Consider the following 23,641-nt stretch of genomic DNA (forward strand, 5'->3'; position numbering starts at 1 on the left):
CATTGTTGTTTTATTTTTGTTGTACCAATGAAAAAAAAAACATTTTTGAACATTTGTTTAGCATACAGTGTTCACACTGGATTGTCCCTACACGGTACCAGTACATGTACTTGCAGCTGGAAGATCATTGTGGCTAAATGTCGATGCGGTGTAAATCTCACAAATCTTGATCCAGGCTTTTTCTTTCACAGCTCTATTCCGATATATGAAATATTTAGTGTCATATCATTCCAGCCGGGCACAAACCGTAATTACTAACTTCTCATCCATGATCAATTTTCAAACGGTTTGCACTTCCTTAAATTAATAGACATACTATGTCACTATCAAATCAGAGTTCAGCTAGTTTAACTTACAACATGGGTTTAAGTTTTTGTACATATAGCCCAAAAATGTACTTAAAAATTGGACAAGCTTCTTAGGAAGGCTAAACATGTTCATAAATAAAAACATATTAGTAAACTGTTTTTAAGTTGTCACAATCGAAACACAATATGTGTGGGTTTTGTTCATATATTACTAGAGAAAGTTTGCTAAAGTGCATAACAAAAGGAAATTGGACCAAGAAGTCTGGACATGCTGCTATGGATGGTATCCTATTTCGTGAAGCAGTTTTGGGGTTCCACCTTTTTGCTCAGACCGGAGTCAGTGAAGGCCTAATGATACAAAAGATGGAAGAAATTGGAGAAGGAAAGCATGAATTAGGATGGCAAGGGGAATGAACAAGAAGAGATAGATTTGGAGAAGGGAGTATGGATAATGATGGATCATAGATAAACGTCTAAATTGGTTTAACTTTATTTAGCATGTGTGACTTTTTGATTCATTTATTTACAATCTAATAACCATCCATGAAGTTAGGTCCTTATTTTTGCCCTAACATGTTGATTTGTCAACATTTTCATTACTTTAACTGTGAATTGTGAGTTTTGTCAGAAAACATGCAGCCTTAAAGTTTCTTCATCCCTTCTGCTCTTCACCCTGGTTTGTTTCTTTTATCCGTCTGTGTCCCTCTTTACTCTCGCTCCTTGTCTCTGTGCTGCGATTGTTCACAGAGTTGCGGTTCAACGCCGTGCGCCCTGAGGCGTGCAGCCTGTGCTGAATTCACAAACTCGCAGCAGGGACATGCTGGGAAATGTTTGGTTCTTCACCAGTTTGCGTCAAAGCTCTAGTTTCTTCAAACTACAGACTCTCACTTTCCGTCTTCCTTCATCTTCATCAGTGTCTTCTTCCTTTCTGCCTTTCTTCCTCGCTGACCCAGTTTTAAACTCTAGCAGCTTTTAATCAACCAAGTCTCCAGTCGTAAAAACAAGACAACTAAGTGGGGAAACACACAACTGTTGTGTAGCTAAAAATGTGTTTTTTACTGATTTCTAAACCCAAAAGCTTTGATTAAAGTTATTTGTTGCTGTGCATTCTGTGCAGGGAAAAGCTTGTGAATGTCAGCTTCACACATCATTCATCATCACTGTATCTTCTGACAAATATTTGAAGATTCTCTCATCTGGACCATGTTAGGGCTACTGATGATGATGATGAGCTATGAGCATAGCTCCTGGAGACAACTTATGGAGACAATCAAACAGACTTTTAGGGACTTCTAAAATTGGCCATTGGAAAAACACTGCAGTATAAGACACATTTCCATTGTTTTATTGAAAAGAATCTGCAAGACTAGACTACAGACCAGCAATCAGATGAACTCATTTCATGTCATTTGAAGTCCCTGTGGTGCCATCATCTCCATATATTTTGGTAAATGGTAAATGGCGTATACTTATGTAGCGCTTTCTACCTTCTTTCGAAGGCCCAAAGCGCTTTACAGTCACAGTCTCATTCATCCGTTCACAAACACATTCACACACTGGCGGCGGCTCAGCTGCCGAACACAACCTACCACCAGAGGCAAGGTGGGGTTCAGTGTCTTGCCCAAGGACACTTCGACACATGGGCGTGCAAGGCGGGAATCGACCACCCTACCGCTGCACCACGGCCGCCCGTGGTATGTAGTGTTTTACAGAGGTCCATTTATTGGCTTTTTTTCCCCCAATAATTCCAAGCACATCTGCAGATTTCAAGCACAGATGGGCCTCATCTGAATACATTGTTGGAGTTAACGTGGTCGATCTGTGAGTAAACTACAAATAAATTGATCATTACTGTAGTTTCGGAAAAACGTTAATTTCAAATCAGGGTGTGGTTTGCTTTGAGGCTAGAACAAAACTGAGTTCAGGCTGCAAGCTTGATGTAAACCCATCCTGAACCTTGTTTTCACCATGGAGTTCTGCAGCAACCTGAGGCGGAACAACAGTCAAGTTCTTCACGGACGCGTCCTCACAGAGATGGAGGAAAAGGCGGAACATCATCCACTCAGAGGATTTGTGCAGCATCGCTGTGATATTTGTGGGTGTACACGTAAAAGTGTGTGTGTTTTAGTGTTGGGAGGGTGGGGGTAGGACTCCCCCCTGAGGGAGGTGGGTCAGGGGGGCCAATGTGCAGTGGCAGAGCAGCCAAGTGCGTTTTCCTCACAGTGAGTTTCATCAAAGACGACGAGGAGTTCACTGACCGAGGAAACCTCTGCAGCCTGCTGACTTCATTAAAGGAAGATTCCACTTCATGTTTCTGCCCATGTCTGTCTGTTATGTAAGCGTGTAGAGATTCAGGAAACAGGGAGCGTACAAGAAGCTGCAAATCCCAGAAAAGGAAAAGCAACCTCTGTTGGTAAATCCACCCAATGCTGTTTTCCTCACCTTTCACAACGAGCAAAATATGATCATGAACAACACCACTGCTCAAACAGAAAAAAACAAGACGAATATTAAAAGCAGAACGGGGAATAAACAAGAAACAAGAGGGAATTTCCTGCAGGATCAAACTGAGATTTTGCAAAACTGTCAGAAAAGTTACAATCTAAAATATATGAATATGAAAAGAATGATAACTTCATTCATCAGTGGAATTACTTAGCTAAAACCTAAAAACCAGGAAAAAATGCTAGATGTTGACTAAATTTGCCAATAAAAGGAATTAATAAGTGTTTCAAATATCTCTTAGTATTTTTTAAACTACAGAGTTGAAGTCGCAGCAGCCAAAAAATGCATAAAAAAGATGTGCAGAAACGTGCAATGTTTCTAAACAGCTCTACCATGCTCAGCGTAATGTGTTCAAACCAAAAGCGATTTGGGTCTGATGCCTCTCTTTTGACACATGTCAAATGTGCTGCAGGACGCCCGTCCAAAAATGTGTTCATAAACCCGACGGTCCGTGTGTGGGAGGTGCTACTGTGAAAATTTCTCTGGCTCATTGCTACATGGAAGCATTTACTCTTTTTGTTGTTGCATTTTTTAGGGCTGAGAGGAAGTCGTGGTCCTGTTCCAGTTTTCCTGTTGATTTTACCTTGATCCGGCCCCAGGGCGGATGCTCAGTGCTCCTGATTCAGACACGTGATGTCCATTGAGAAATGAGTGCGGACAGGATGAGTCACCTTCCAAACAAGCCATGCAAACTGAAGCCAGCTGACCCGAAAACATACACAGGTGACTCAGAGGAACAGGTAGCTGCACAGACCTTGACAGCAGTGGCCAGAATGAAAGCTTTACAGAGTGAGACACACAGCTTCTGTTGGGCGTCAGATCAGCGTGGGAGCGTTGTCTAATGCAGTGTTTTTCAACCTTTTTTGAGCCACGGCACACTTTAACCTTGAGAAAAATCCCGCGGCACACCAGCACCCCCCCCCCCCCCCCAAAAAAAGCAGAAACTCATAGTCTGTTTTGATCTACAGCCCCCCCCCCCCCCCCCCCGGCAATCTGACGTGCATTTTTGTGATAATTGTGGCAGAAAAAGCAGGAAGTTGCAGATGTTTTTTCTAAAAGATGTAATAAAAGTTAAGTTACATACAAACTGTGTGTTCGTTGTGGTTTCAATCCGTGTAACAAGGACGACTCATTGTACGCTAAGGCGCTGTCCCTTTAAGCCAATGCATCATGGGAGATGTAGTGTGAATACGGCGAGAAAACGGCAGAAACACTTGCGTCTCTGAGTTTCATGGTTTTGTTCACTTGTTCCACGGTCTGATACCGGATTCTGTGGAAAGCTACACCGCTAAAGACGAGCTTTAGCTGGTGTTTTTGTTGGAAATGAGTGAGTTATGAGCTAAATTGGAACAAGGAAGTTTAGACTTTAAACACTTCTGATTGGTCAGACTGATGACATGTGATTAAGCCTTCAAGAATGATTGGTGGAGTCGTGGAGACAATAAAAGCTGCGGGACTTTTCAGAAAACAGTTATAGCTGCAGGTAAATCGCGTTACCATCATTCTTATCAAAATGTCTTTAATAGAATCAGTTAAACACAAAGAAATAAGTATTTTATGATCTTTCATATTCCTAACTACTCAGTGTTTTATCAGGACCTGTTTGGATGAACAAAGAGCTGATTTCCTGGAGATGGTTAATGTTTTTAGATCCGTTAATGAGGGCAATTTTCCACGGCACACTTGACCATCTCCCACGGCACACTAGTGTGTCGCGGCACACTGGTTGAAAAACACTGATCTAATGAGACCTGCACACACCTGAGGCTGATCACAGAGTAATGCTAGACAACACCAGACTATAATCTAGGAAGCATCAGTCTCCATGTCAGACAAATCCACTCTAATGTGATGTCAAACATCTCTATTAGGGACCTTTGATCCAAATATAACTTTGGATCTCAGTATAACACAAGGGATACAGTGTTTCCTAGTTTATCACTAAAAACCTGCAATAGAGGAAATCTGCAAAGTAGGATTACAGATGTTTTAAAGCTTTATATGTATATATCAGACAGACATGGACCTTTTCAGTCTTTTCTTTCTTGTTTAGACTGTCAAAATGTAAAAACCTTTTGCAGAAAAAGTCCAATATTCTAAAATGAAAACAAAGTTCTGATCTCAGTTCAAGTGTCCTCTGCACATCCCAGCTCAAACACTTCACACCACTTTCAGCTTTTGGAGAAGCGCAGTGTCACATTGATAATAAAAGGTTTTTATTAAAACCGTAAAAAGTCAAGTCATATTTCACAAGTAGTACACTGCAGAAGGAGGCATTTATAATGTAAAATGATTAACCTGACTTTCATTTCAGAGGGTATACTCAGACGTACTACTGGGAAGGCTTCACTCATTTGTGCTACTTCAGCTTCACTTTGTGTGGAGGACAGTATAAAGGTAAATCACATAAATCACACTGACAATGAAAAGAATAGGGAAGTAAGAAGTTCCAAATGAAGCCAAACTAAACAAAAAATGTATATGTTTTTTGTAATTTTCTTTATGTTTAATAAAAACAACACTATTGTCTGTTGCAGGTGTGCAGTGACTGGCTAAAGCTTTACAAGCTGGAGGCTTACAGTACAGAAGAGCCAAACCAGACAGATTTCTTTTTATTACTTATTTTTATGGGGAAAAAGCAAAGTAACAAAAATAGAAATGTGCACTTTACAATTTATGTCACTGCACAAATATTGTGGGCCAATAAAGATGCAACTGGTGAGGTCATAGATGGTGCAAGCTCAGAGGATCGTGCATTTTTGACTCAAAGAGTCACATGCCCAACCATTTAAGGCCTCAGGCTGTGTGGGACAAAACCCTTCTGACGTTGACACATATGGCGCCGATGAGCCACTGCAGGGAAGAGGGAGTGGTGTGAAAGCGCCTTTATGACATCAAACTATTGTCTTCTCTAGTGTGAAGTGAAATCAAGGAAATGTCAGCTAATCCCTCACAGCTTCACTTTGCACCCCTGCTGGCACCAAAGAGAGCTTCATCATTACGATGAGTCAAGATTATTCCACTGAAGGAAACATTCTGAGCATGTGCAGAGATGCAGACAGGATGTTTGGATGTCAGCAGCTTTTCTTTTAATTGCTTCTCTGAATCAAAAACAAATGAATTGCTAATAAAGCCACAGGATTCTGACTGCCAGTCTCAAACGCAGCAAACCAGAGGTCTGTGTCAAGAGATACAGTCACTGAAAATTACAGTTTCAACAAATGCAACCAAACAATTTAGAGCCACTCAGGTCAAATCACCAGAAATAAAATGACTCTGCAGATGGAAAACAAGCCAAAATACTGACAAAGTGCAACAGAATCTATTGAAACTCGAATAATTTATCATCAATGGAATTTTATTATCCACTGTTTTCTTTCCACTACAGCTAAATAAGCCAGTTCACCACAATAAAAGGACTCCTTCTGCACCACCACATCCCATACCTCAGTCGCATGAAACCATGACCCATACGGATGCTGCAGGTTTTTGAATTGTCTGGACCTGTGAAGGGTCTTCAGGTGAACACGCATGACTTGCTGTTCCCTTGTGGCTCATATAGCCACCTCAAAGGACACCATGGAAATGGAATGTACCATTGTTGTGCATATGGTAAGTGTATCGTGAAGTATTTATAAGGATATTATAAGTTATCCTTATAAATATGTCGTTATGTACAGCTGAAGTTGCCGTATGTTGCCCTAACGCCACACTCCAGTCATCAGTAAGATGCGAGTACTGACTTTTACTAACTTTACTGACCTTTAAAAAAATATGCATGAACATTTGTGGTCTATGAGTTCACCGAGCAGTCAATGATCTTAATGCTATGTCTATGATGGGCATGTGTTGTGTTTTCAAGAACACACTGTACGTGGTTTCATGAGTACCCATTCATTCTGTGGTGTTCATACTGGACCAGCACCAGACCACCAGGGAGAGGCAGAATTATTGTTAAATAAACTTTAAACTTCACCAATACGCTGCAGCTTCATAGACATTCTAATGGGAGATTGAGAGAACAGAACTTACACATTTCTGCTTTATTTTGTACAAATAAATGATCTCTTTTCTAATTTTTAAGAGGTTAATTGTGAATTCTACAAATGTACTTCTTCATATTTTAATTAACTCCACTGTTATAAAACATGGAAGACAAAAAGGAGTCGAGTAAAAATTAATGGCAGTTAAGAACCTACATGAATAAATAAATAACCTTGTGTCTTTAGTAATTCTCAACATTTTCATATATTATGGTTAATTATTTATGTATGTATGTTAATGATGTTGAAAGTTCTGAACTCATATCCTGACATATTTGTAGCTCGTAAATAATTCAAAGAGTTGCATTTGTTAAAAACAGACTTTAATGAGCTACTTGTTTCTGATGTAAATACACTGCAGCTTCACGGTGAAGACAGAAGGGGGTGCTGTGGCTCCCACTCGTTTTTATTAACAAAAAAGTGCAGTTTACAGATGCCACAGCAACGTTTTTTTTTCTTTCTGTCATTTAAAACTTTGTTTTGTGATCAGTCTGACTCAAAAAAAAAAAAAAAAAAAAAAAACTAGATGGTGAAAATTAAAAGATTTCCCGTCGTATTAAGTCTTTCTGCATAGTTAACGCGTAACTTTCTGTTGGTAAAGACTGTTTAATGTTGGTAAAACTTAGATTAAGACACAAAACCGTTACAGTTAAACCTTTCTATAGCTTTAGTATTAGCTTTTTTCCACAGCACACTCCAAAAGAAAACAACAAATATCTGTACTTCATACATGAACTTCACCCCCAAAAAATTAAAAAAATAAATAAATCAGCGATATCAAATCTGATTTCCACTGGTTCTACATACAATTAGGAGTTAATCAAAATGATCAACAAGACATTAGGGTCAATTGTGTATGGGTTTATGTAGCTGTACCTTTTAAAAGTTAAAACATTTGCATAATGAGATGGTTTCCTCTTGTTTCATGATTCCCCTTCTTTGAGTTAGGGCTATGCGCTACACTCACATCCACTATTATGTTCCATGTTTTCTTTCAGACTGTCACTAGAACACACCAGTGTTCCTTTTCGAGTGAATTTTTATTTAATATTTAAATATTGTTTGTCTACAGAGCACCAGTTTAGAGCTAAGGCTTTCCCAAAGTGGGCTGCATGGCGGCGCAGTGGTTAGCGCTCTCGTCTCACACTAAGAAGGTTGATTTGAAACCTGGTTGAGACCTTTCTGTGTGGAATTTGCATGTCCAGACATGTAAATGTGCTTTGTTTATGGGCCGTAGGTGTGTGTGATTGTGTGGCCCTGCGATAGGCCCAGGACCTGTCCAGGGTGCACGCTGCCTGCTTTTGTCCAACAGTAGCTGAATTGGCTCTTGCAACGCCAAAAGGGATACGGCATCTAAAGAAAAGGGATGAATGGGGTTTTCCAAAGTAGAGCAGAATATAAGAAAACCGTAAGTCTACAACAGAAACATTTACATTCATCACAATTCACTTAAATACTTTGCAGCTATTTGTAAATGGATTTCATAATCTTTCAAAGGAAACAAACTCTGATGCAAAACTAACAGTCCTTAGAAGTGTTATAGTTGTTTTGTTCAATTTAATTTAATGTTATTTTGTTCGTTGAACTGGTCTCTGTTCTACTGCAATGCTTTGTGAACTGTATTTTTAAATGTGCTCTCAAAGTAATACATTCATGGATTCTGAATGAGTCTATTCAGCTGCAGATTCTTACAGCCTTTAGTCTCCAGAACTTTATTGCACAGACTCTTTCCTTTACCAAAGTTCTCAAAATTTCAGTTTCAGAATTTTATCAGTTTCTAAGTTTCTTAAAAAAATGCTAGTTTAAAAATTATAAAATGACAAAAATGTGATCTAATACTTGTGTCTGAATTAAAGTGTTTAAAGGTGGAAATTGCTGTCAGATGTGAATTTAAAGCTGACAGTTTTTTTAAAGTCACGTTAATTCCTATCAGCTTTGACTCATTTGTGATTGCAGTAGAAATCTCAGCGGATGATTATGATTCATAACAGCCTTTCAGAAAGATAAAAGGACAAACTGGAAGATGAAAAAGAGGAGATACAAGTCCAGGAAAAAGATCAAGTAAGTTAAAGCATATCATAAAACGATGTCAAAATTAAGATGAAACTACAAATTATAAAATAATATTGATTGTCATGGGGAGCAGATGGGAAGAATAAGCGACTATACTGAATTTCTGGGGAAGGGGGGCAAAGAAAAACAATGCCCCGGCCCGTCGGCTTCTAAAAGCCAATTTCACCGGTTTTGAATTGCTTTAACCGAAGTTGTGGCTCTTCATGGAAAAAATGGCATTAGCTGACTCAGAGGCCACCAGGAAATATCCTGATACGCTGAAGATGATAATCCCAGAGAATAATTATAATCCGGATTAATGAATGATGGATAAAACTGGCATCTTCTTGAAGAAACAACGCTCAAAACACGCTGCTGTCGGACAGAGGCGCTGTGCCCGACGCTCAAATCACACTGCAGGACCTCTGAAACTTAACTGATACAGGAGGAAGCATAGATTCTTAGTTTTAAGGCACAGAAAAAAAAATGTTGAGCAATATTCAAATGTTGTTTAATAAATGTTTTACAAAGCATCAGAAATGTTTCAGACAGTGTTTTTTGATGAGTAAGGATCTGTGACGGACATTCTTTGGCACCGGGGAGGGTGGGGTGGGGTGGGGTGGTTCTCCGTGTTCGCGGGTGTCTCTGGTTCCTAACATCAGCGAATACGGGGAGAATATTGTAATGACATTACTGGATAATGGAGCGGACAAGACAAAAAAGGAATATGGGCTTTAAACCGGGGTGCAGTGACTCAAAGAAATAATGAAATCATTAATTAGAGCATGTAGCCAGAGCTCCGTCCCACGATTATTCTGCAAATCTGCTGAGAGGAGGAAAAACCCCATAATAGCTTCTGTGAAGCCTTTTCATTCTTTCTGCTTTGTCCTCCTTACAGATTGAGCCGCGTTGTGGTGAATTACACTGCACTGATGCAGACCAACTGTTTACAAATGTTATAAATATTCTTTACTCTGTTTGTGCCTCAAGTAAAGAAAAAAAAAACGCACTAGTTTCATCTTATTGTTTCAGGCAGCACTGATCCGGTATCTGTACAAATCATTACACGCACTGATCATTTGGTTTTTGTAGTCTTTTGTGATTCTCAGAGGTTTAACAAAGCAAAAAATTCAAATATGATAAAGAATTCAAAAGTGGAGCAGTGGTGCACCTTGGGCAAAAGACATCCAGTGAATCAGTGACGCAATGTGAGCTGCACTGACAGTGTGAGGGCTGAATGTTGGCTTTGTGCCTTGGTCTGATTGTGAATCCAAGTGGTGTCCAGCACTGCTGACAGTGAAGCTGCAGGGACTGTCAAGATTCAAATATCCAAACCAGCCACCGCTCTGAGCCTGCATGGAGGCTGGAGCATTAAATCAACAAAGACAGATGATGAAACAATACAGGAAGCTTGTCTCTTACTTCAATAGTGAAATTGCTCAAAGTTTAAAAATTAGGCACCAGTCTTTGCCCAGCTGTTGGAAGTCTGGACAAATAAGTCTGCCCCATATTTGACTGTGGTTAGTAACAGATAACACTTTTACGTAGTAATTAAATATTCTTAAAAGCCATTAACGTTTTCACATTGCTTTGATTTAGAATTGAGAAAGCATCTTGGATAAAAGGTTTAACATCATCAATTTAAATAAAACTAAGTCCAGATGAACTTTATAAATACTTTATCTGTTCTTATTCTACTAAGAATAAACAAGAGTCTTCAAAAGTGTTCTTTTATTCACAAAACCACATTGTTTTAGCTTAGACATGAGTACCTCTAGATGAAGATCGGGAGCTAATCCATCTATCACAGCCATTGTCTGTAAAGGAGATCTGGACTGAGTGACTCCTCCCCCAATGTCTTTCAATAGGAAGTTCCTGCTGGCTCCAAGAAGCCAAAATCTAATAGACTTCTATTGAGAAATAAACAGCTTATACTCAGTTATTATATTTGTCAAAATGACCATTCTTGTTCTATTTTTTTTCTGTTCTTGATAATGCTATTTTTTTTCCATGATATTTTTCTGTAGTGCAACTTATTCAAGTTATGAACAGACCAACCAGATGCCTCGATAAAAGTGTGTGGTCTTACAATGAACATTCAAAGCATTTGATTGACAACCTCCACCAGCCCCAACTGGTGGGGGTGTAGACTTCCAGCAAGCTCACTTCTGATTGGCAGCTTCTTCCATGAACGCATCGCAGACGGACCAGTGTAAATCAGCCTTATGAATTGTGTTTAATGGTTTACAAAATTTGTATTTTTTGTTTTAAACTTACCAGATTTCTTAATGCATATATAGGCGTGCCCCCATTTATGTATTTTTTCTGAACCCATTGACACCTGGAGACGCCTTGTGAAGTTCTGTTTCTGCAGCTCCTGCTACCTCCATCACCTCGCAGAGCGACAGGTCAGCTAGACGAGCTGCGGTAGTCTTCCTGATCTGACCTCATACCTGAGCTGGTAAGACATCAATCACACCTTCACGCAGGAAAGCTTCTTTACCAACAGGGGTGCTGGGGATCTGCCTGGCTCCGCACTCTCATCTTCTGGTCTGTGACTTCAGCAAGATTCTTTCTATTTGTTGCAGACTGAAGATCTTGCTGGGCAGGAGGAGTATCACATGATGAGGAACACAGCTGCTTTAGTATCTTAAAAATGAAAGTCATGTTTTTTTAGTTTTTGACATGTACACGTGGCATTTTCCTTATGAGAACCACTGTAATAAGAAATCATTTCATTTTTACATTTCTGAATATTTCTCCTTTTAGGTTGCTGTCATTAAACTGTCGCAAAGACGCTCTTTTTGAATTAATTTAGCCGTTGTGATGTCACAACGGCCAGGGAGTTCATGCGCATTAGTAAGCTCCCTGATCAGCACAAACTCAGGTGCAGGAAAAGTAAAGATGGCATATTGGTGTGTTCCCTGCATGCATTTTAAGTGCGCCTAAGGCTGGATTTTGTTGGCCTCAAATTTTTAAAATTAAACTTAAAGTTAAAGTCCCAAATGTGTACTCTGCATTTGTGTTCTCTCTCTGACCGCGTTTGAAGGCTTGCTGTATTGCATTAACCAGAGGGGGTAAAAATAAAAACAAGAATAAAATCAGGGGACCTTTTTTATTGCCTCGATAAAAAAATAAGAAAAATCCAGCCAGAGACCAAGGTTATAATAGTTTCAGATTTTTTATTAGTTTTAGTTTTTATTTCGTTTTGAATTTTTGTTTTTAAATTTATTTAGTTTTAATTAGTTTTTAGAGGCTACTTTACTAGTTTTTATTAGTTTTTATTTTTTGAAATTGCTTCGTTTTAGTTTAGTTTTTATTAGTTTTAGTGTTAGTTTTAGTTTCTTCTTCTTTTTTTTTTTTGTAAATTAGGATATTTGTCAGGTGCATGATTCAAAATCACCAGAATAAGTATTGTATGATAAAAACGCAATCAAAGATACATTTTGAAACACTTATTATTCAGAGGACACAAGGACAACCATCCTTAAATTAAAATACAACAGCTGATAACAGCATTACGTTATCTGCTCTCGCTTCTTTTTCGGGGGAGGGCGGGCGACAGGCTAGCTTGTCTAGGTACTGTTGATTTGCGTTGCTGTGTGCGCTTTTTAAATGTACTTTTAGATTCGTAGGGTTTTTCCCTTTGAGGAGCGTTCCACAAATTTTGTCTCCTGCTTCGACTACAAGGCACTTACTTTAGTTTTCGACGCTGTTATATTCAAAAAAGTCCCAAATAGGACTCTCCCGCTTTCTCCCAACTTTTAATGCAGCCATCACGCTCATGTAAATGTCTATGACAACGCTAGCCGGCAGTGTCCGACAGACATCATGTGACGTCACAGACAACGTGATGCCGTAGGGGTCAAATACACAGTAAAACTAGCAGCGTGAAGTAAATAGACTTTATTTCAACCCAAAAGACTTATGTATTAACAAAGACGAAAACAAAGTATTTTTTGGGGTTAATATTAGTTAGTTTCAGTTCGTTTTATACACACAACAAACAGTTTTAGTTAGTTTTCGGTTTTTTTAAAACTATCGTTTTTATTTTTATTTCAGTTAACGAAAATGTTTTTTCAGTTCTGGTTTTAGTTTTTTCGTTCGTTTTCGTTAACTATAATAACCTTGCCAGAGACCCGGCAAAGTGATCGGGAACGCTCCAACTCCATCCGCCCTGCGACAGACTGTCCAGGGTGTAACTGTCCTGTCTACTGTTGGACGATTTGGTTCAGACGGGTACCAAATTGTGCCGCGCCGCAAAAGTCACGCTGCTGCCAGAGCTTCACTGTCAGGCCTTGACAGTTCCTGTCCCTTCGCTGCCCTCTACTGTTCCTGTTTGATGTATTTTCCCTTTTAGTTATTTGCTCGCACTCTCCATATCTCTCTTCCACAGGTGTCCAGAAGGAGGCAGAGCATCTTGACAAACCTGCAACTCTTTGCCCCAACAGCATTTAAGACCAGTTCCTCCAGCTTTTATCAGCCAGTCCATTTGCCTACCTCAAGTGGTATTGTGCCCACATCTGAGTTTGCTTCCCTGGCCTTTTACTCATATCCTATTCGCACTTCTGCAAAAGCTGAGAGTGGTGTGAAGTGCATGAATGTTCCAGTGATGGTCAGAGGGACCGTAGGCGCGAACTGGCAGCCACGCCTCTGTCACCAAGTCTCACCAAGTATGAATGAGGAGTGAATGGCTACAATGTAAGCACTTTGATCCATTAATCTTTTTATTAATTGTTAAATTACGAATAGTTACTTTCTGGATAGCATTTCATTCCATTTGATGTGCAAGTGAATTCAACAACCTGCATGTTGTAGTATCAAATCTGTTCTGAGCCACAGCCAGTCCTGCACGCTGGTGCAATGAAGCCCAAATTATGATGTAATTCAAAGCATTTTTCATGGGCTTAGTTCATTTTCATGTGTGATGTTATTAAACAGCAGGGTCTGGTACACACATTGGTTTTGTCAATCCCGCACATTGTTCAAAAAGTGTTGATTTGAAACCATCATTTGTCACTTTTCACAGTTTCGTTATCGCTCAAGATAAACTTTTGGGAAGACAGACAGTCAGTCTGTCGTTTGTGCCCTCCCTTGTGTCAAGCTCTTTACCTCATGCAACATGCAGCTTGCAGAAAGGGGGGATCAAGGTGGAGCTACTCAGCTCAGCACCAATGGACATGTCCATGTAGAGGAGATTTTAGAAACAGGCTTCAGGTAAACATGAACCATAGTTTTTTTTAAGACATTTAGGTTGTGGGATTTTGGTTAATAACTCCATTATCATAATTAAAACACTATTGGGAATGTTTTTAGAGAAAGAGAAAGGACATAGGGGGACTTTAAAGCCTCCTTACAGAACCAGTCTCTTTCGTAAGTCCTGTGAGATCTTTCGGGCAGCAGCCGTTGATGAACATGCCACCGGCGTACAACATCAGATCAGTTAAACTTCATTGTTTTTACTACAGTGCATAACAATAAGAACAATGTGCTCAGTGGTATCCATGGCAACAAGCATCATGGCCGTTAAAACCCCAGACAGTTCAGTTGCTGGTTTGCATTCTTGACTAGGAAAAACAGTCTGGAGGAATGAGGTTGAATTAAAACCGCCATGATGTCCTCCTTCCTCCTGTGTTTCTGTCCACACAAGCAGCTGCCTGTCAAGGAAGTCATCAGTGACATTAATGTGGAGCCGCTCTGACATGTAGTAGGCTTCATTATCCCCGCAGGATTCGCACTCCTGAAGGATCAAACTGTCTCTAATTTTGAGTTTTTACAGCTAGATGCATTTTCTTTAATAAAATGAAATGACAACCTTGATATAACTGTCCCATCATCGTATTATAGGATGTAAAACAACATATGAATTCACATTAAGATGGTTCTGTGTTATTTATGAAATAGCTCAACAATATTATATAAAAGGGCTGCATGGCGGAGCAGTGGTTACCCCCACAGCAAGAAGGCCCCAGTTTAAGTTCAGGCTGGGGGGACATATAAACAGAACACCAATGGGGAACCTTTCTGTGTGGAGTTTGCATGTGCTTGTTCATGGGTTTCTCCGGGGACTCCGTCCAAAAAACATGCTTCATAGGTTAATTTGTTACTCTAAATTGCCCCTTGGTGTGAATGTGAGAGTTTATGTGTGTGATTTTTGGCCCTGTGACAGACTGGCAACCTGTCCAGAGCGTACCCTGCCTTTGCCCACAAGTGGCCGGGATAGGCTCCAGCATCCCTTGTGACCCCGAAAGAGACAAAAGCTGGTTTAGAAGATGAATGAATTATTTAAAGACTTTGAACTTGAATGTCTGAAGAATCCATCCTCCCGTTTATGCCAACTTCTTCTTTGGGTTATTAACTTCTGGTTTCATTTTTTGTTTTTTTGTTTTCCAAACATAAAAAAAGAAATTCACAACCATCCCCAAAGAAATATTACTGACACCAATCTTTGACATTTTTAAAAACACAGATTCATGGATTACAAGACAAAGTAATCAATTACATGAAAATCAAGCTCGAACTCACTGTAAAAAAAATCACAGATTTTGTCAGATTTCTAGCTGCTGTATATTTATACAGAACAGAGATGGTTTATTAGAAGAGTGCTCACTCCAGGAAAAACACAATCAATAACAGGTTCTTTATATTATATTAATATATATGAATTCAGCAGTTGGTAGCAGAGCTTTTTTACTTAAACACAATATTTGTTCTAGGAAGGTGCACAACTTTCATGATGTTAATCAGTGGCCGAATCCGACTTCTTCCCCAACCCCTTCCCCTCCAAATGTAGAGTTATGGAAAAATAGTTTTTTTCCAATTCAGACGTTACTTCTACTCCATGACATCATCAATACTCGCTGGTCAGCTACGTTCGCGTGTAGCTGCCAGCGCTTGCAAATACTTTACATCGGTGTTATAACTTTAAAAAGGTCATGCTAAAACAAAAAGCCATTACTTATGTGTAACTGTAAACTTCTGTGCTTCAGAGCACACATACAAGAAGAAAAGCAGCACAACATGATGCAGAACACCCTCGCGGCAGAGGGCTCGGCATCCCTCCACCGTGTAGGAGTAGAGAAAGAATTCGGATCCGGACAGTATTTCCCAAACCTGGTCCTCAGGGAAGACTGTCCAATACTGTACAATAAGTTATGCTTTTTTATTTTTATTTCACATACATCATGTGACTTGTCAGGATCATATCTTCATCATTTTAACATGTAACGCCTCAGACATGATAATCTCCCTATAGGCCTGTTTAGGATAGTCAAAATTGTATTTTTAGTGCAGAAAGTCCTGCAGATGTTTGGTCAGGACACTTTCAGGCAGCATGACGCATCAATGTGACGGCAGTCAGCCCAGCTGTCACGCACTCTTACAACACTTAATATCCTTCTGAATGCAGAAAAAGCTCAGGTATTTCACACCGAGCAGATGTGAAAGATAGTCAGCCCTTTAGCCTGTGTAATCACCAACTTCTTCTTAGCAGACAGACATCTTCGCATTCATCTTTTAAGAGATGATCCACCCATGCTTTTAAAAAACCTTTTCTCACAAGCAGTTACAAGATCCTGTTGGATGCTATATTAGGAAAATTGCTGACTGATACACTAGAAAGCATACAATGCCTCTGTGAGTCAAATTTTTTGCTGTGTAAATATATATATATATATATATATATAGATGTGCGTCAGGGTGGGGAGAGGGCGCCCAATGATTTCCTGAGCTTTCTCTACGACTCTCTGCAGCCTCTCCTTGTCTGCGACCGTGCAGCTGCCGAACCAATTATTTTGAAAGGTTTGTAAAATTGTTGCAAGTATTCTGGTTCAGTGATTCGCGTATAAGCTTCTGCTGTTGAAATGTATGATTGAGAGTTCGTGATTAGGACTTGTGTTTCTATTGTATTCTTCTTGTGCAGCAATTCAATGAAATCACAAAACAATCATGCACATTCTGAAGCACAAGACTGCGCCAAAAGTTAACCGCCTAAAGAAGAGGAGGCTGTTGTGATGTCCCTTTTACACATGATGTGTTTGCTTACCTGAAGGGTAAAACAGACATAAAAATAGGACGACTGCAGCCTTAACGGGGCACAAACCAGTGCCCTGCGTGGACCTGTCCCAAGCCTGGTAAATGCAAATGATAGTGTCAGGAAGAGCATTTAACATAAAAATTAGAAAACCATGCTCTATCCATATATCTACAGCACAGACCAAAGGTTTGGACACACCTTTCCATTAATTTGAATGAGAAGGTGTGTCCAAACTTTTGGTCTGTACTGTGTGTTTTATAAGCATTTTAGGGGCTTGGAGGGATATGATACCCTCTTAGCACACCCGGACTTTCCCCCAGATATTCTATCTGCACCCAGTGGCGGTTCTACACTGACTTACTCCCTGGGCGAGTAACCCCACAGGCGCCCCCCCCCCCCCCCCCCCCCCCCCCCGCACACCTACAAAATTTGACAACATCCTGTTGTGTTCCCTATCTTCTATTAGCCATTTTACACAAAAAAATGCATGAATGTTCTAGACTCATATTACAGGGGGGTCAAACTAAGTCACACAGGGGGCCTAAGTTAAATACACGCTTAAGGTTTTGGGCCGAAGAAGATAAACATATAATGAACACACTAAAGCTAAACTTTTAAACCTTTTAAACTGAACTTTTTGAACATAAATATGAATAAAAACAGGAACACAAGTTAAACCTTAAATAATATGTTGCTCCCCATAGAAATATATTCTGTCAAAATTATACAAATATGAACATGCTGCAGAACAAAACAAAAAAGCCTGGAAATATTAATAAGAAATTACAAATCAAATAATTCCATTTTTTTGCTCTTTTATCATTTTTTAGAGCATTTTTTTTTTAGAGCCGGACTCCTGCTTCATTTTTAACAATAATTTCTTAATGTGTGACGCCCTGTGTGTGTCTTTGTGAAACATATCAGAGGGATTAGATCTAAAAAAAAAACTTATTGTGATTAATATGTTTAGGTCTTATAAAACATTAAAGACTAAATCATAGAACTCGTCAGTGGGATTACTCCAAAAATATTTGGCATTTCCCTAAATTTGTGCAACACCAACAGTAGAAATCCTCCAAAAAACCTCAATCCATAAAAAATGGTCTGCGCTCATCCCCCCTCCCCCTCCCCTTCCCTCTGACACACGCGGCTCCGTCTCTATGACGGGAGGCGCAGCTGCGGCCCAGAGTTGATTGTCAGATAGAAAAAGACTCCCCTCACGCCTGTTAGTGTGATTCAGCCAGCCACCGGCGAGTTGCGCCCCCCTCTCGAGTTTTTTGACTAATGTTCCAAAGACTACAGCAAAGAGGTGTGGCCGCAAGCGTCTTGCAGCAGAGGGCGGTGGTCACGTGCGTGTCGGGTCTGCCGTGTCAGAGCAAAGTATTGTGGGAAATAATCCCCATTGCCTGCTTTTGTCGAAATTGAGTTGAGCACGGGTGTTTGTTCTGCCCAATTCCTTTTCATGTGCCTGTTTTACGTTTTTTCACTCTGAGTTATTTCATCTTTTATTTTTTTATTTTTTTTAAAAAAATTGTTTTTGCACCATAACTGTGAAGAGCAAAGAGGATGAAGACATTCTTAACAGTCTGATGTGTCAAAGTAAAAGTGTTAAGTGTCGGCAGCTGAAGCAATTTCAAATTAAAAGCTACAAGCTTCCTCTTTGAATATCGTAGCACAATATGAGTAACGCATATGAGTAACGCACGCATCGGGCACGGCAAATGCCGCCCCCTATGAAGTGCCGCCCTGGGCGACCGCCCACATCGCCCATATCTAAAACCGCCACTGTCTGCACCCCATAGTGGGGCAGGATAAATCCAGGCCTGAAGTCACAGCAGACACTATGCTACAGAGAGCCAAAAGCTGCACCTTTCTAGCACCTGCAGGACTATTCTAGCCTGGTAACACAGCCAAAGCACTTCCAGCAAAATTTACAGCTAAACGGTGGAAAAGACCTCACGGAAAGTAGAAGTGTACAAAAGCTCCAAGTTATTTGGATTGTTTTTTTTTTTTTGTCAGGACTGTGAGGTAAATAGAAAAAAAAAAGCTTGAGTGTAAAGATGATCATTCCTAAAAGTAGCGTTCCTGCAGAGGATGCTTTGTGTCTAGCAGTTAACTCGCAGTGACTTGAGGATTTGTAGAGAACCAGACTTCTCATTTTCTCACTCTCACAGACAGAAAGCCTTTTTTCATCTGTTTTCTGTCTAAATTATACAAAACCAATGAAGTGCAACACCAGTAAATGTCCCCTTTGATTTTTTTTATTGAGTGCTCACAAATTAGGAGGAAAAACACTTTGACTCATGGAAATTGGTGATCTGCCGGCCAAGAACACGTCCAAGAGCAGCATCTATGATGACGCAAGACTGAGCACACCCATGTGGGCGCCTGGTAAAAAATAATGAAGGTTTTTTTTTGTTCAGCGTGTTTAATAAATGATTAATTTCCTCGTTTGTTTCATTACTTTGATTTTTTTTTACAGTTGTTGAGTCAACAGGATTAACTCAACCTTCATAGTGATTCAGATCACTTTAACATTCCTTAATATGAATCCATTATCATTTTTTTCATAAAAATGGATTTCATTGGGTTTTTGTTTTCTCTAAAATTTATTTGTGAGCTTCTCTTTTATAAACTGACTTTTTGCACATGCAATTTTATTTTTTTAGTTGTAAAAGTTTTTTTTTTTTTACACGAGTGGATTTTGCACTATTGTTTTGCCCTTTGTTAGAGTAAATACAAGTGTATGTCTCTTAGAAAACAATAAATTAAAAAAAGACTTCTCTTAACATCGGCTTCTTTATTTGCATTTTATGTTAATTCACTTTTTTTAATCACAGCTATTTACAGTTAGTTCATTAATCCTAGGTTAATAATAAATAAATAAATAAAAAAACACAAATAGGTGTTACCTGTTGAGCACAAGCTAAATCTGAGACTCACAGCACACACCGCTATGAAAACATGAAGAACCACAAAAAAAAGGAAAAATAAAAAAGGTGAAATTAAATTACCTTTATTATTAAAAAAACCTTCGACATAATAAAAATATGGATATTTAAGACAAATACTTTAGAGATTCTTGACTCTATCTGGATGTTACAGCATATTGTGGGGTCTCCATAATCAGCTACTCTGCTCTTGTCCTGTCCTTTTTTTTAAATCAAGAATGTCTTAACCCTTGTGCCATCTTAGATGACCCCACCCTTCCATTGACGTGTTCTCCCTACCATGACAAAGGTAGATAAAGGTGGAAAGATTTCATGTAATCCATGGACACCAGTGAAGATCACAAATCATTGAAGAAAAAAGGTTCAGAGCACTGTGTAGTGGGTCTAGATGACCCAACTCCCAACGTTAAAGTGCTTAGGACAGCAGAAGGGTTACAGGGGTTATCTGAACATGAGAATAAAAAAATATTTTTATTTAAGACAATGGGACGTGCTTTTTGTCATGACGGTGGTGGATGTGTGGAGGATCTGACTGTAGAAGACCAGAGACCAATGTGGCAAAATCCTAATGAACAGATTCATTTAACTTAAAGGTGAATATAAACCAACAACAACAAGAAAAAACAATAAATGAAAGAACAGAAAGTTGACACAGCAGAAGATCTGATACTGAGTAACAAATGACTACATGTTATAGCCTTGTTTCCATGGTAAGTTCCACTCTGGTTTAGAATGGTCCAGGCATGTCAGGTGAGCGTTTCCACTCAGAGTTGTACCGTCACGGCGCATGCAAGGGGCTTCACCTTGCAATGAAAAGTGGATTAAGGGGACCCCTTCCCCCTTGCATTAGATTTTTGTCGTGTATTATTTTGTTATTTTAGATTTGTTTTCATTTGTCTGAAATAGTTATTTTTGAATTTGAACTACCCACTGGCTTCAAGAAGCCGAAAATCCATATTCTTTTGAGAAAGAAACACCTATTAATTAGTCATTCTATTGGTCAAAATAACTATACTATCTGTGCTACTTTTTTTTACACGTTCTTGCTAATCCTGTTTTTTAATTTTTTTTTCTTTATTTCAAGTTATTGAAGTTATAAACTGACCAATCAGATGCCTAAATAAAGGTATGTAAGCTTACGTCGTATGTTCGAAACATTTGATTGACAGATTCTCCTGAGCCTGCATTCAAGAGTGTGAACTTCCAACAACCTCACTCCTGATTGGTGAGAGCACATGCCATAGAACTGTTGACTTAGACCCAGACCAATCAAAGCTTACTGACGATTTCTGGTTCCAACATGACGGCATCCATATTACAGAAGAAAATTGCAACTTAATTGACGTAAGTCAGTTTCTATGGGGGGAGTTACACTCACTCAGTTCTGTTCTCATGTACAGTCAACTTGTGTAACGGAAAACTGTGGAATTGAACAATGAGAATTGTTAACTAATAGAAAGCCACTGTAAGGATAAAAAACCTTAGGGCAGTGTGATTGGATGAAGAAAGAAAAAATCTTGAAGTGAAGAAAACTAAAAAAAAAATAAACAAAAACTTATCCCAAGTAAACAAACTGACAACCAAGAAAAGGAAACCAAAGACACGGACCTTCAGTTCTTGTTTTGACTCCTTTGACTTTTCTGAGTTGTTGTCTGGACGTCAAAATTTGTTCTCACCCAAATAAATGTAAAGACGTGCTGAACCCTAACCACTCAGCCACAACAACACAACAGAGCATGTCTGTTATTTTCTGAGTGTGTGTGTCTGTGATCGTGTTGTGCACTGGAGGTGTTCCTGGGTGCCTCAGATGTCCTCAAAAGACAAAACTGTTCTGCCTCTCTCTGCGGTGCTGTTGCTGGTAATGAGAGTTAATGGGTGGAACGCTGGTTACAGCTCATTAGCTACGATGTTATGACTCCACCATATGTGACAGTGCCAATGTTGGCAAAGAGTCTTTTAGAAGCAAAACATGTAATATCAGCTCAGAGAACAGAGAACATGACAGATTCTACTTATGCAACAGAGGAACAGTGAATTACATGACAGTAAGAAGGACACATGGTTTCTGAAGCCAGAAGTGTCACAGCTACAAGACAATTTACTGTAATAGTTCACTTGAACATGTAATCAGTGACTTGTTAGCATTTTTGGTTGGAAAGTACAAACAGAGGGGGGTGGGGGCTTTGATTATGATATAGATGCAAGAGGTTTTTTTTTTTTTTTATAATTTTTGCCTGTTTTCAGTTTTTTCCTTTAATTCTGTATATTTTTATTTAAAAAATAAAGCAACAAAAAAGCTAATTTTACATAGCTTTCCGGCAACATGCGTTCAAGCGAGAACTGTTAATTAAAAGTCTGCGTAATTGCACATTTCAGGCTTCCCTGTTCAAAACGTTCATGTTCAGGCGTAGATACATAGATTTGAGACCAACCTGACTATGTAGCCACAAGGGAACCCAAGTCTGGGTCCCTGTTTTCGGGTCCCCAGCCTAGATATAATATAGAGTTGTCTCAGGAAGGGCATCTGGGGTATAAATCTCTGACAAACCACCTGTGCGACTCAGTCAAAGCTGTTACGCCATGTGGACCCCTGGTGGGATATGCCCTAGAGTAAACAACAACTACTACTTACCTTTGTGGAAATAATTTTTTTGTCCTAAAACAGAAGAAAAAAACATTGACTACCCATTTAGATTGGATTTTTGGACTTTCCTTTTTAATGATGATGGGATAGCCATAGTGACTGATTTCTGATTGGAGGACTGCAAATTCACCCCCCCCCATGTGTCAAAGTGTCTTTGGGCAAGACACTGAACCCAAAACTGTTCCAGGTTGTTGAGGTTGGTGCCATTGTAAGGGAGCAGAGCGGTTGTGTATGTGTGTGGGTGAATGTTACTGTGACTGCAAAACGTTTGAACCAAATTGAGGGGAAAGTGAGTCATTACATCCCTTGCATATACTGTATATAAGTGGACATAAGTGGCTTTGGATTATATAGCATTTTCTTTTTTCTTTTAGTTTAACCTCCATAAATCTAAATCCATTCCTTCATTTGTTTTGAGTCCTATCAGTATTTCAGTGATGACTGTGGTTTTTATGACTCTTTAGTTACCTCTTTGGTTAATAGTGACATAAAAGTCTTGTATTTTTTTCTAAACCATAAACAAATACTGAAGAGCTCCTGAGCTGAAAGCTGAAGCTTGTGCTGTCTCCAACATGACTGCTCAGACCAAAGCGTTTCACCATGAGTGTTCAGTGGGAGGCTCTGAGTGTTTTTCTGCCAAACAATATTTGTAAAGAGCTCTGTCCAACCTGATCGAGGGTTAAAAGGCACTAAATAGGTGAGGGACATTTACAATTTCCTGCACAACAGGAGTGTAATAAATTAAAAGCAGCTGTGAACAGATGACTTTTCTGTCACAAGGGAGAATAATTAGCCTCCACTCTGGTTCCACTGAGGGGCCGCTTGTTGGGAAGCTGAATCTGCCAGCTGCTTCCGTCTGCACAGCTTCTGACCCATTTACCTTCAGCTCAACCTGAACCCTTCAGCTTGCAACAGACAAATCGGCCATCAATCGCATTGATTTCTGAGAAAACGTCCCCTCTGAGATGAAGAGGAGTGAATGAAAGCTCATTAAAAGTCCAGCTTCTGTCCATCTTTAACCCTGTTCTCTGTACAAGAAGGCAGACTGGTTTGTCTTTTTTCACAGAAAGGATTGAAGCACAAAAGCCGGTTCTGCTGCCAGA

General features: G+C 39.5%; 1 protein-coding gene across 1 annotated transcript in view; it reads right to left on the reverse strand.

Annotated features, from left to right (window-relative positions):
* Window positions 1-23,641, reverse strand: part of LOC101164051 (metabotropic glutamate receptor 7) — a 206,934-nt gene that overhangs the window by 181,275 nt on the left and 2,018 nt on the right. The window lies entirely within an intron of this gene.

Source organism: Oryzias latipes, chromosome 5 (genome assembly GCF_002234675.1).
Source record: "Oryzias latipes chromosome 5, ASM223467v1".
NCBI lineage: Eukaryota > Metazoa > Chordata > Actinopteri > Beloniformes > Adrianichthyidae > Oryzias > Oryzias latipes.